Below are 13,808 nucleotides of genomic sequence, written 5' to 3' on the forward strand. Positions count from 1 at the left end.
ACGTAAAGAAATATGAATGTTTTAATTGGACCACTTTTTTCGCTTTGTGATAACATTCCGCAACATTCCGCCAGTTCGGACGGTATTTGCTTCGTGATACATTACCCGTGTTAAAATGGACCGTTTACCAATTGTGGAAAACGTCGATATCTTGTTGAAGTTTGGCTATTGTGATCAAAATGCCCAACGGGCGTGTGCTATGTATGCTGCTCGGTATCCTTGACGACATAATCCGTGTCCGGACCGTTCGCCGGATAGTTACGTTATTTAAGGAAACAGGAAGTGTTCAGCCACACGTGAAAAGTCAACCACGACCTGCAACAAATGATGATGCCCAAGTAGGTGTTTTAGCTGCTGTCGCGGCTAATCCGCACATCAGTAGCAGACAAACTGCGCGAGAATCGGGAATCTCGAAAACGTCGGTGTTGAGAATGCTACATCAACATCGATTGCATCTGTACCATATTTCTATGTTTGTATGCACCAGGAATTGCAAGGCGACGACTTTGCACGTCGTGTACAGTTCTGCCACTGGGCACAAGAGAAATCACTGGACGTTGATAGATTTTTTGCACGTGTTCTATTTAGCGATTAAGCGTTATTCACCAACAGCGGTAACTTAAACCGGCATAATATGCACTATTGGGCAACGAAAAATGCCCCATGACTGTGACAAGTGGAATATCAGCGATTATGGAGGGTTAGTGTATGGTGTAGAATTATTCGAGGAAGGATAATTGGACCCCATTTTATCGATGGCAATCTAAATTGAGCAATGTATGCTGATTTCCTATGTAATGTTCTACCGATGTTACTACAAGATGTTTCACTGCATGATATGCAGGCGGTGTACTTCCAATATGATGGATGTCCGGCACATAGCTCGCGTGCGGTTGGAGCGGTATTGAATTACATCTTTACTACTGCGATGTAGTTCAACACGGCACAAATAGTGAAAATTCTAGATGCCTCGAGCTAGTGATGAATGCTTGCGTTAGATACGTGTGCAATATTCGGTTGTATGATCATATCAGTCCTTCATACTCCAGCTAGGTTGGATACGCCCACATACGGCACGCGATCTCCACACGATGTGCTTACTTCATCGATTTCTTAGCCACTGGTGCCCCCAATACTTATCTTCTCACATTAAACACCTATCATCGTTCCATAATCGCAACACCAGATCGGATACGTCTATCATCTTGGCTGTACCTTTACATAACACAAAATCTTTCTCCGTGTCATTCTCCATCTCAGCCATACGACTATGGAACGCGCTCCCCTGTGATCTGCGTCTTATCCAGAACTACTCAACATTCAAGAGGGAACTCAAAACTTACATATTAGGGACAGTATAGCCACCATTCTTGTGCCCCTCCCATCTCTTTCTTTCTCCTCTCCATCACAGCTTCGAATTTTACCGTTCTATTTCTCTTCCTCTAACCTATCTACCTCTTATATATCTCTTTCACCCCATTCTATCGTCTTATGTCTCTGCTCGATGAGAATAACTCACAAGCTGCAAGAACATAACGAGAAAATTCCCAATTAACAATGGGACTGACATTCAGAAAAGAAAAGTATGTTTACTTTCATATACATAGTCATTATTATTATTATTATTACTATTATTATTATTATTATTATTAATTGTTATAATTATTTTTTATTGTTATAATTATCATTGTACTACTGTTATAATATCTATTTTTTTCTTTAACATCAATACTGCATAATAGGCTATATGCCCTTAATGTTAAGTAGAAACTGTAACTCGTTCAATCTGAGTATGCCTGGTTAGGTGTAAGAGAGGGCCTGAAGGCCCTAATCTTGCCAGGTAAAATAAATAAATAATAAATAAATAAATATTTCACGACAGGTGGATTGGTCGTCGAAGCCCGCACGTCCACCGGATCTGACGTCCCCGGATTTCTTTCTGTGGGGGAAGTTGAATGATATTTGCTGTCGTGATCAGCCGACAATGCCTGATAACATGCGTCAGCGCATTGTCATTGCATGTGCGAACATTACGGAAGGCGAACTACTCGGTGTTGCGAGGAATGTCGCTATACGTACTGCCAAATGCATTGCAGTTGACGGACATCATTTTGAGCATTAATGTGGTATATACAGGTAATCACGCTGTAACACCATGCGTTCTCAGAAATGATAAGTTCTCAAAGGTACATGTATCACATTGGAACAACCGAAATAAAATGCTCAAACGTACCTGCTTTCTGTATTTTAATTTAAAAAACCTACCTGTTACCAACTGTTCATCTAATATTCTGAGCCATATGTTCGTGACTATTACAGCGCGATCTATTACAAAGCGAAAAAAGTGGTACAACTAAAACATTCATATTTCTTTACGTACTACACGAATATGTAATAAAAAATGGGAGTTCCTATTTTAAAAAATGCAGTTGATATCCGTTTGACCTATGGCAGCACCATCTAACGGGCCAACAACAGCGCCATCTGGTTTCCCCTTTAAAGCTAGACAAGTTTCGTTCTTTGTAGTTTTTTCGTTTGACCCTTGTTTTGTGAAATCAATGGTACACCCACACACACCCACACACACACACACACACACACACACACACACACACACACACACACACACACAAACACATATATATATATATATATATATATATATATATATATATATATATATACAACATGTATCTATCGATGTTGTTAGATCGGTTACTGCTGCTACAGGGTCAGACTATTTAATTGTGTTTGAACGTGGTGTTATAGTCGTGGCACGAACGATGAGACTCAGCATCTCCGAGGTAGAGATGAAGAGTGGATTTTCCGTACGACCATTTCACGAGTGTACCTTGAATATCTGGATTCCAGTGAAACATCAAAGCTCCGACATTGCTGCCGCCCCAGAAACTTCCTACAAGAACGGGTCCAACGACGACTGAAGGGAATCGTACAACGAGACTTAATTGCAACGCTTCCGCAGATTGCTACAGATTTCAGTGCGGGGCCATCAACAAGTGTCAGCGCGGGACCCATTCTACGAAACATCATCGATATGGCATTTTGGAGCCAAAGGCACACTCGTGTTCCCTTGATGACAGCACGACACAAAGCTTTACGCCTCGCCTGGGTCCGTCAACACCGTCATTGGACTGTTGATGGCTGTAAACATGTTGTGTGGTCGGACGAGTCTCGTTTCAGATTGTATCGAGAGGAAGCAAGTGTACGGGTATGAGAAAACCTCATTAAACCATGGGCCCTGCATATCAGCAGGGGCTGTTCAAGCTGGTGGGGGCTCTGTAATGTTGTGGGGCGTGTGCAATTGGAGTAATATGCGCCTCTGATACGTCGAGATACGTCTCTGGTAGGTGACACGCACGTAAACACCCTGTCTAATCAGCTACATCCAGTCATGTCCATTTTGTATTCCGACAGACTTGCGAAATTTCAGGAGGATAGCGTCCAGAATTGCTACAAAGCGTCTCCAGGAACACTCTTCTAAGTGTAAACACTTCCACTGGCCACCAAATTCTCAGACAGGAACTTTACTGAGCATATCTTGGACGCGTTACAATGTGGTGTTCAGAAGAGATCTCCACCCCGTCGTACTCTTACGAAATTCTGGACAGCCGAGCAGGATTCATGGTGTCAGTTCCGTCCAGCGCTATTTTAGACATTAGTCAAGTCCATGCTACGTCGACTTCAGGGACGTATTCCCGACTGGGAATGGAGACAGAACGTCTTACGAACTTGTGTCTAGAAATGGAAGTTGATCGGGCAATAACTGCAAATCATCGAGGAACACAGTACAGAGCTACCTTGCGTCCACGTCAGAACTGATAGTCATATTGGCCTCCATGAACTTGCAGATAATAGGAGCGGGTTTCATGCAGTACGAACGTAAGATTACTTTAACTTACATCATTTTGGCGAACCACTTGCCTCGTGCTTGTAGTAGGTTTCGTCTCAATATCCTGTAGAACCCGGTCCTCCAAGCACGGTATACTCACAGACCGCCGCATGCTCGTCTCTCTGAAGGGACCCAGAAAGGGCTTGAAATGTTGTGTGATGTGGTTGATGTCTTTGAGGGTATCATTTTGGTATGTCCGTGCTATCTCTCGACTGTTTCCGTCTGCCTGGCCGTACACAAATGCCATCTCGTCTTGTTGTCGACTTGAATACCGGACAATCTGCTGCTCACTGCACGCTGCGTCAATCACTCAGCCTGCTACACACAAGGAACAAATGGCACGTAGTCAGAGGAACTGTCATTGGTCAGCACCGTCTACCGTGGCAAAGATGCATTACCGAGCACATGTACATAGGACCGTTTTCTCCTTCATTTCCAGTCAGGAATCCGCTCTTGCAGCTTATTGATTTTACCAGTTACGTAAGACATAACACCACTTTTATTACTGAAACGCGGTCCTCATCTAATGTTAGAACTCGGCGAGACACGTATGTTTCTGTTTTCTGTTTTGAAACAGAATTTTACACTTCTGTTAACTACATTCGATAACTCTTGAGAAGTCAGTTACAGTGATACAGCCCTTGTTGATGTTGACGTTGAAAGCGGTTCTAAACGAATTAGAGATATGTCCTAGAATGTGAGAGTATGGGCTATAATCTCGCACATGACAAAGGGCTTAGGAAAACTGTTTAACTTTCGTGTATGCTGCCAGATTTACGAGACAGGAAACAGAGGAATCAACCATTTATTGTTCAAAAATAAAGAGGTGCCATACGCTGCAAAAGTAACTACTGTAATAAATATCTAACTGTTAGAAGGAAGATTTGGCCCATATTTTCGTTCACGTGGCTGTGAGCTTCTTAGAGGGAAAATACATACTGCTTCTACAACACTGTTATAAATCCTGTCGTATGGTTTATATTCGTTGACCTAAACACTTTATGAAACAAATTTTGATGGCCTTCTGTACACCGCAGAATAAACATTCCTCTTAACGAAACATCGTTTCATGCTGAACGTAAGAGCATAATGACCGTGTTACCAGCTGCGACTTATTTAAAACTGCATTGAATTTCGTGCACCCGTAAAAGAAATAAAGAATTTACGAGCAATGATTTGCTAACAACGTAAACCACATAACATAAAATTTGCTTCCAAAAAATAACTTTATCCCTTATTTAAGAATGTATCCGAACTGTTGACCATGGAATGAGAAGCACTTTTGCGATCGCCCTTCGAAAGAACGATGAACAGGTGTAATTAAAGTGAATGATATGATAGCGATTCGACCTCAAAATCGTCTGGCGTAGTTGGGGTTTTGACATAGACTTCATCTTGGAGCGCTTCCCAAAGCAAGTCACCGAGAAGAGTCAAATCGGGAGACCTCGCAGGCCATTTGACAACAGAATTCTTCCTATCCAATATCCCGGAAAGTTATTACTCGGCCTTTGCTTTGAACCACGGGACGAGTGAGCTGGACAATCGTAATGTTGCAGTCACATAGACTTTAGAATATAAGGCGGTACCTCTTCTAGAAGAAGCGGCAGAATGTTCGTCAGGAAGTGCGGTTAGCAATGTCCATTTAGAACGTCTGAGTTGAATTTAGGACCCACAATGTAATTTCCTACGATCCCGCAACATACGTTTACGCTCCACGGCCGTTGATGTTGCACCTCACAAAGCCAGTGCGGAGTTTCGGATGGCCAGTATTGCATGTTATGCAAATTTACATTAGCATGGTTAGTGAACATTGCTTCATCGGTAAAGAGCACACGTTGAAAAAACATAGGGTCGTCTTCCAGATGATGAATAGTAAACCGACAGAATACTGTACGACGTTCTCAATCACAGTCGTTTAGTGCCTGACGTAGTGACAGACGATACGAATGGAAATTCTGTGGAAGCAGGTTGGGAGTGACATTTGTCTTGCTGATTCCATATTCGTGGCATATGTCTCGTACCACTGGGCGGATTCATTAGCGTCGTAGTTGGAACAGCTCCTTCGTGTTCTCTGTCAGTTGCGGTCTTCTTTCTTGTCCTCTTTTCAAGTTCAAGCAGCCTGTCCGCAATAGCGTCGTAATAATTCCTGCAATTGCCTGGCGCGTCGGACGTTGGCGATCCGGAGAGATAGTCCTATACTGCTTTACTGTTTATACGGCATTTTTTCTACAATCACCATATGAAAGTAGTATATCCACCTTCTCCTAATTGGTGTCCATGTCTGCACGCAATAAATGATGAAGCATAAAAGAGTGGCCTGCAATGCGGACAAGAAAACGGGTAAATGTCTTGATATTCTGGCACGACGCAGCACGAGAGCTCTGCTTGGCGGTTTTTGCACAGATAATCCCCACTGCGGGCAGCATGCTATCAATTTCTAGGTCATTTGTCGAATATCCTTACGACAGGTTCCATCGTCAACAAACGCTATAGCATTGTAATTATCTTTTCAAGAGATATCGAACTTTAACCGAACAAAACAAAAAGTGGTTCTCAACGATCTAACATTTACCGAAGAACGCCGTTTTAATATATGTAACCGTTGACTAAATTTCTTAAATTTCCCAGATTGTCAACGGTGGCGAACATTAATAAAACCGTCAACCTGCAGGGACGTATTCCTGACTGGAGATGGAGGGAGAAAGGTCCTATGAACATGTCTCATGTGTCCAGAAGTGGGCAGTGTGCGTGCAACAACAACAAATTACCCCAGAACACAGTATAGAACTACATCGTATCCCCGTTGAGCCGTAGTAGAGTTAACTTTGAAAAGCACGCCGCAGCACGTAGCGTGAAACAGTCGCCCTCCGTTTGCTGGCGGTGGCACCTTTGTCGCAATTGGAGGCTTCGGTGTCTCCCTCCAGCGAGAAAGGGGAAAAGTGGGCTGTTCGCGTGGGTTTAAGCGGTGGCTGTATGGGCTCTCGTGGGGAGTGGGCAGTCGGGGCATCAAGAAGCGACTTCTCTGCCGGTGCTAGAGTGACAGCACGCAGACCGCGGCATCAGCGTAAGCGAGGCGAGCAGCGGCTCCCTGGTATGGGGCGTTAACTGCTCGTCGCGAAAGGAATCTTCCTGACCGTGGGTCCGCGAGGGGCATAATCTGCAGTTTGGCCCTATGCTGTCGGCCGGCGAGGAGGTTCTGAAAATCGGTGCGCCTTCCTGCGTCCGTTGAAACGGTTGGCAGCGGGCGGCTCGGCAGAGCATTTGGAGGTGCTGCTTTGGTTCAGTCCTGGGAGTCGTAACGCACCAGAAGTTGAGTATTGATTTTTAGCAGATTTTATTAAGTCTAATTGAATTCAATTTACTTATTCTTTTTAGTTATACAAGCCGTATTTTTTTTTTGGGGGGGGGGGGGAGGGGGTTTCACGCCATTCATTTTCGTCTGCCCACCCGCGAGAAGTTTGTAATATTAGAAAGGGTGGTCCGTTTGTCCACCTTTGAGGAGGAAAGGGGGGAGGGAGTCAGAGTAAATTTATGGTTCGGATTGCTTCTTTTCCCTCCCAACTTACCTACGGGTTTATTCGACTGGTAGCCTCTGCCATGTCTGTGAAAGTCTAAGGCACCAATGACTGTACTGTTTGAAATGCAAAGCACTAAGACCTCATCCATTCTCTCGCCTGTCATGAATAGTGTTACTAGACTCGCGTGTTAAAGGTACTCTAAGAAAGAAGATAAATTTCTTTTGCCTCGTGGTAAGAACTAGTCAATTGCATAAAGAACTCCTGCTCATCTGGAAGCTGTAACTTACGTGAATTTGTGTTTATGTATATTTGGCTATAATACGCTAGGCTGTTAATGTATGCCGTAGTGGATTTGTTATATTGTTTCTAGTCAGAAAAAAGTGTTGTGTGTATTTCCAATTCAATACCTTTTAAGGCTTTTACTCAACGTGCTTATGTGTTTTATACAGGTACTTCGTTATTAGTGTGTTTTCTTGACATGAGAAAGTTTGACATTTCACTACGGGTAGAAATTGTTGCCTTGAAATGAGAATGTTGTAAAACTTCGCAAGGCTTACCTGGCGAGCGTATGTGTTTGCCGTAAGTTAACTGGCAGAAATTTGTAAAATTTGTTTTGATATATATTTTGGAAATGTTAATGTTATTAACTGTGAGTGTCCCCCCCCCCCATGTGCATGACTCATGCGTTTTGGTTTTTTTATTTTGAAAGTTTTTGTAAACAGGATTGTCTTTATATGTTGAGACAAGTTACATTCTGCGCTATTTAATGAATGGAGTGAAACTCACCTGTAATTTAGCTGAACTTGAAATATTATACAGCGTCGCGTAGTATATGTTAAATTGCTTGCCTGTACTTGCCTTTTACTGGAGTGAAATTTTTTATAATAATTTAATGGTCTTTTCCTATCGTAAATTGTGACTTATTTGTTAAATGATTGTTGTATTTTTAAAAAAAATATCATGAAGTCTTGTACCAAATTTGAATAAAAAGCCTTACTTAAAATTGTGTGTAATTTTACCAGTTATTCCTTGGCACATACTTTCACTTTACATTTTGTGTACTGATTGTGTAATAACCTCTGGTGAACCAGTAGTAATTTTACGGTTCACACGTCACAAGAGATGATCAGTATGGCCTCCTTGGAATGCAGTGATGCAGGATGTATATAATCTGACTTTGGCGTACAACATGTTGGCGAGCCACTTGCCTGGAGTTTGTAGTAACATTCGTGTCAAGATGCTACAGAACCTGGTCTTTCAAATCCAGTGTCCCCGCAGTTTTCCGCTTCCTTGCACGTTCGGTCTGCCTCAAATGATCCATGGCCACTCAAAAGCGCAAAAAGAACTTGAACTATAGTGTGATGCAGTTGGTGTTTGTGACAGTACTTTTTTTGGTAAAGCCGTGCTGCCTCTCGAGCGTTTCTATCTCCTGGCCGTACACAAATACCAACTTGTTCCCGACATGAATACCGGACCACTCTGCTGCTTACAGTTCACTGTGTCAGTCACACGGCCTGGAACACACAAGCAACACACGGCAGGTGGTCAGAGGAACTGTCATTCGTCAGCGCCTATCTACGATGGGAACGATGCATTTCCGGGCACATGTTCATAGGACCTTTTTTCCTCCGTTTCCCGTCAGCAATCTACTCCTGCATTTCGTCGTTTTATTTATGTTCAGCTCGTACGTGTCAAGTCCCGTAAGCACACAGTGTACCCTTAGTGAAGTCATGTTTAATGCTCGCACCATTGACACAGGTGGCTCTTGAACTCACGAAATCGCCTTCACTAGATGCTGTCACTCTCCTGACACCGACACCAAGCAGGGTTGCGAGCTAGGACGTGAACTCCGACCTCTCAACGTAGGGCCATCAACCTCACTGATTACCAAGGGTAGGTCACTTGAAGAACTCCATGAATTTCGAGTGTTATCAGGTGAGATGAGTACCACCTGTGTAGTAAAACAATTGTCACTATCGTAAGTAATTCAAATTTCGCATGATTGTGTCACAACTCCTTCACTACGATACATAAGGCAGGGGAAGAATACGATTCACTTGTAGCTACGCCAGGACTACGCGGTCACCATTTCAAACCTCACTTGCAAAAGTGATTATCTACTTGTGCATCGGTTACACTTGTCATTGTGTTGTATCATACATCATATGCTGTGTAGACTGTTATCGCATTATAACATTTCTACAGTTTCCGAATCACGTATTTTCTCTATTGAAAAATATCAGATGTTTACCGTAATGATGACTGGAGACAAAGACTGTGCTGTAAGCTTTTAACTCAGTCTATTTTGCAAATTCCCACGACATATTGACAGGATACGAAGGAACCAAATTTTCCAGTGCGGTTGGAAACGTCAAAATATGTTGTTCAAAATTCATATCAAATTTATTCACCCCGATAGCAGTTACTCTACGACACATTTAGAATATACGAAACATGTGACCAATCAATAATGTTTTATGGCGAATCGAATACTCCTTCACCGGTTCCTGACACAAGGTGGAGCAGCTAACTGTGTGTAAGCAACTCATCTTACTTATAAACGTTAGCTCGTACCTGACGCAATGTATGCAACCTCACACGTTCAGCGGAACGTATTACATGCATTGAGGGATCCAGATATACCATGTGATAACGAGGACGAAATAGTGATGAAAAGGGAGAGAGAGGAAATCAATTTTCATAGAAGAGGTTGCAATACTATGTGGAGCTTCTTTATCGACTCAATAACTTTAATTGCACGCGGCGTTGCTGTGCCCTGAGTTACTTGGTTGACTGTGTTGTATTTCATCACACGTAGACAACCATGAAATATGAAAGGAAACCTTGACGTCTACATATGACCTTCGCTACTTACATTCTTGCTTACATCATATTCGTTTTACAACGAATGTACAAAACATCACGAAGTAAGAAAAGGACCTACACTGAAATGACAACCACATACGGTGGTCATCGCATACAAAAGGTATAAAACGGCAGTGCATTGGTTGGGCTGTCGTTTGTACTCAGGTGATTGGTGTGAAAATATTTCCGGCGTGATTATGGCCGTACGAAGGGAATTAACAGCCTTTGAACGATGAATGGTAGTTAGATCTGGACGCATGGGACACTCTATTTCGGAAATTGATGTTGTTGTTGTTGTTGTCTTCAGTCCTGAGACTGGTTTGATGCAGCTCTCCATGCTACTCTATCCTGTGCAAGCTGCTTCATCTCCCAGTACCTACTGCAACCTACATCCTTCTGAATCTGCTTAGTGTACTCATCTCTCGGTCTCCCTCTACGATTTTTACCCTCCACGCTGCCCTCCAATGCTAAATTTGTGATCCCTTGATGCCTCAAAACATGTCCTACCAACCGATCCCTTCTTCTAGTCAAGTTGTGCCACAAACTTCTCTTCTCCCCAATCCTATTCAATACCTCCTCATTAGTTACGTGATCTATCCACCTTATCTTCAGTATTCTTCTCTAGCACCACATTTCGAAAGCTTCTATTCTCTTCTTGTCCAAACTAGTTATCGTCCATGTTTCACTTCCATACATGGCTACACTCCAAACAAATACTTTCAGAAACGACTTCCTGATACATAAATCTATATTCGATGTTAACAAATTTCTCTTCTTCAGAAACGCTTTCCTTGCCATTGCCAGTCTACATTTTATATCCTCTCTACTTCGACCATCATCAGTTATTTTACTTCCTAAATAGCAAAACTCCTTTACTACTTTAAGTGTCTCATTTCCTAATCTAATTCCCTCAGCATCACCCGATTTAATTTGACTACATTCCATTATCCTCGTTTTGCTTTTGTTAATGTTCATCTTATATCCTCCTTTCAAGACACTGTCGATTCCGTTCAACTGCTCCTCCAAGTCCTTTGCCGTCTCTGACAGAATTACAATGTCATCGGCGAACCTCAAAGTTTTTACTTCGTCTCCATGAATTTTAATACCTACTCCAAATTTTTCTTTTGTTTCCTTTACTGCTTGCTCAATATACAGATTGAATAACATCGGGGAGAGGCTACAACCCTGTCTCACTCCTTTCCCAACCACTGCTTCCCTTTCATGCCCCTCGACTCTTATTACTGCCATCTGGTTTGTGTACAAATTATAAATAGCCTTTCGCTCCCTGTATTTTACCCCTGCCACCTTTAGAATTTGAAAAAGAGTATTCCAGTCAACATTGTCAAAAGCTTTCTCTAAGTCTACAAATGCTAGAAACGTAGGTTTGCCTTTTCTTAATCTTTCTTCTAAGATAAGTCGTAAGGTCAGTATTGCCTCACGTGTTCCAACATTTCGACGGAATCGAAACTGATCCTCCCCGAGGTCTGCATCTACCAGTTTTTCCATTCGTCTGTAAAGAATTCGCGTTAGTATTTTGCAGCCGTGGCTTATTAAACTGATATTTCGGTAATTTTCACATCTGTCAGCACCTGCTTTCTTTGGGATTGGAATTATTATATTCTTCTTGAAGTCTGAGGGTATTTCACCTGTCTCATACATCTTGCTCACCAGCTGGTAGAGTTTTGTCATGACTGGCTCTCCCAAGGCCGTCAGTAGTTCTAATGGAATGTTGTCTACTCCGGGGGCCTTGTTTCGACTCAGGTCTTTCAGTGCTCTGTCAAACTCTTCACGCAGTATCGTATCTCCCATTTCGTCTTCATCTACATCCTCTTCTATCTCCATAATATTGTCCTCAAGTACATCGCCCTTGTATAAACCTTCTATATACTCCTTCCACCTTTCTGCCTTCCCTTCTTTGCTTAGAACTGGGCTGCCATCTGAGCTCTTGATATTCATACACATGGTTCTCTTCTCTCCAAAGGTCTCTTTAATTTTCCTTTAGGCAGTATCTATCTTACCCCTAGAGAGATAAGCTTCTACATCCTTACATTTGTCCTCTAGCCATCCCTGTTTAGCCATTTTGCACTTCCTTTCGATCTCATTTTTGAGACGTTTGTATTCCTTTTTGCCTGCTTCTTTTACTGCATTTTTATATTTTCTCCTTTCATCAATTAAATTCAATATTTCTTGTGTTACCCAAGGATTTCTAGCAGCCCTCGTCTTTGTACCTACTTTATCCTCTGCTGCCTTCACTACTACATCCCTCAGAGCTATCCATTCTTCTTCTACTGTATTTCTTTCCCCTATTCCTGTCAATTGTTCCCTTATGCTCTCTCTGAAACTCTGTACAACCTCTGGTTCTTTCAGTTTATCCAGGTCCCATCTCCTTAATTTCCCACATTTTTGCAGTTTCTTCAGTTTTAATCTACAGGTCATAACCAATAGATTGTGGTCAGAGTCCACATCTGCCCCTGGAAATGTCTTACAACTTAAAACCTGGTTCCTAAATCTCTGTCTTACCATTATATAATCTATCTGATACCTTTTAGTATCTCCAGGGTTCTTCCACGTATACAACCTTCTTTCATGATTCTGAAACCAAGTGTTAGCTATGATTAAGTTGTGCTCTGTGCAAAATTCTACTAGGCGGCTTCCTCTTTCATTTCTTAGCCCCAATCCATATTCACCTACTATGTTTCCTTCTCTCCCTTTGCCTACACTCGAATTCCAGTCACCCATTACTATTAAATTTTCGTCTCCCTTCACTAACTGAATAATTTCTTTTATTTCATCGTACATTTCTTCAATTTCTTCATCATCTGCAGAGCTAGTTGGCATATAAACTTGTACTACTGTAGTAGGTGTGGGCTTCGTATCTATCTTGGCCACAATAATGCGTTCACTATGCTGTTTGTAGTAGCTTACCCGCATTCCTATTTTCCTATTCATTATTAAACCTACTCCTGCATTACCCCTATTTGATTTTGTGTTTATAACCCTGTAGTCACCTGCCACCGAACTTCACTAATTCCCACTATATCTAACTTTAACCTATCCATTTCCCTTTTTAAATTTTCTAACCTACCTGCCCGATTAAGGGATCTGACATTCCACGCTCCGATCCGTAGAACGCCAGTTTTCTTTCTCCTGATAACGACATCCTCCTGAGTAGTCCCCGCCCGGAGATCGGAATGGGGGACTATTTTACCTCCGGAATATTTTACCCAAGAGGATGCCATCATCATTTAATCATACAGTAAAGCTGCATGTCCTCGGGAAAAATTACGGCTGTAGTTTCCCCTTGCTTTCAGCCGTTCGCAGTACCAGCAAGGCCGTTTTGGTTAATGTTGCAAGGCCAGATCAGTCAATCATCCAGACTGTTGCCCCTGCAACTACTGAAAAGGCTGCTGCCCCTCTTCAGGAACCACACGTTTGTCTGGCCTCTCAACAGATACCCCTCCGTTGTGGTTGCACCTACGGTACGGCCATCTGTATCGCTGAGGCACGCAAGCCTC

This window comes from Schistocerca gregaria, chromosome 2, assembly GCF_023897955.1.
Source record: "Schistocerca gregaria isolate iqSchGreg1 chromosome 2, iqSchGreg1.2, whole genome shotgun sequence".
Lineage (NCBI taxonomy): Eukaryota > Metazoa > Arthropoda > Insecta > Orthoptera > Acrididae > Schistocerca > Schistocerca gregaria.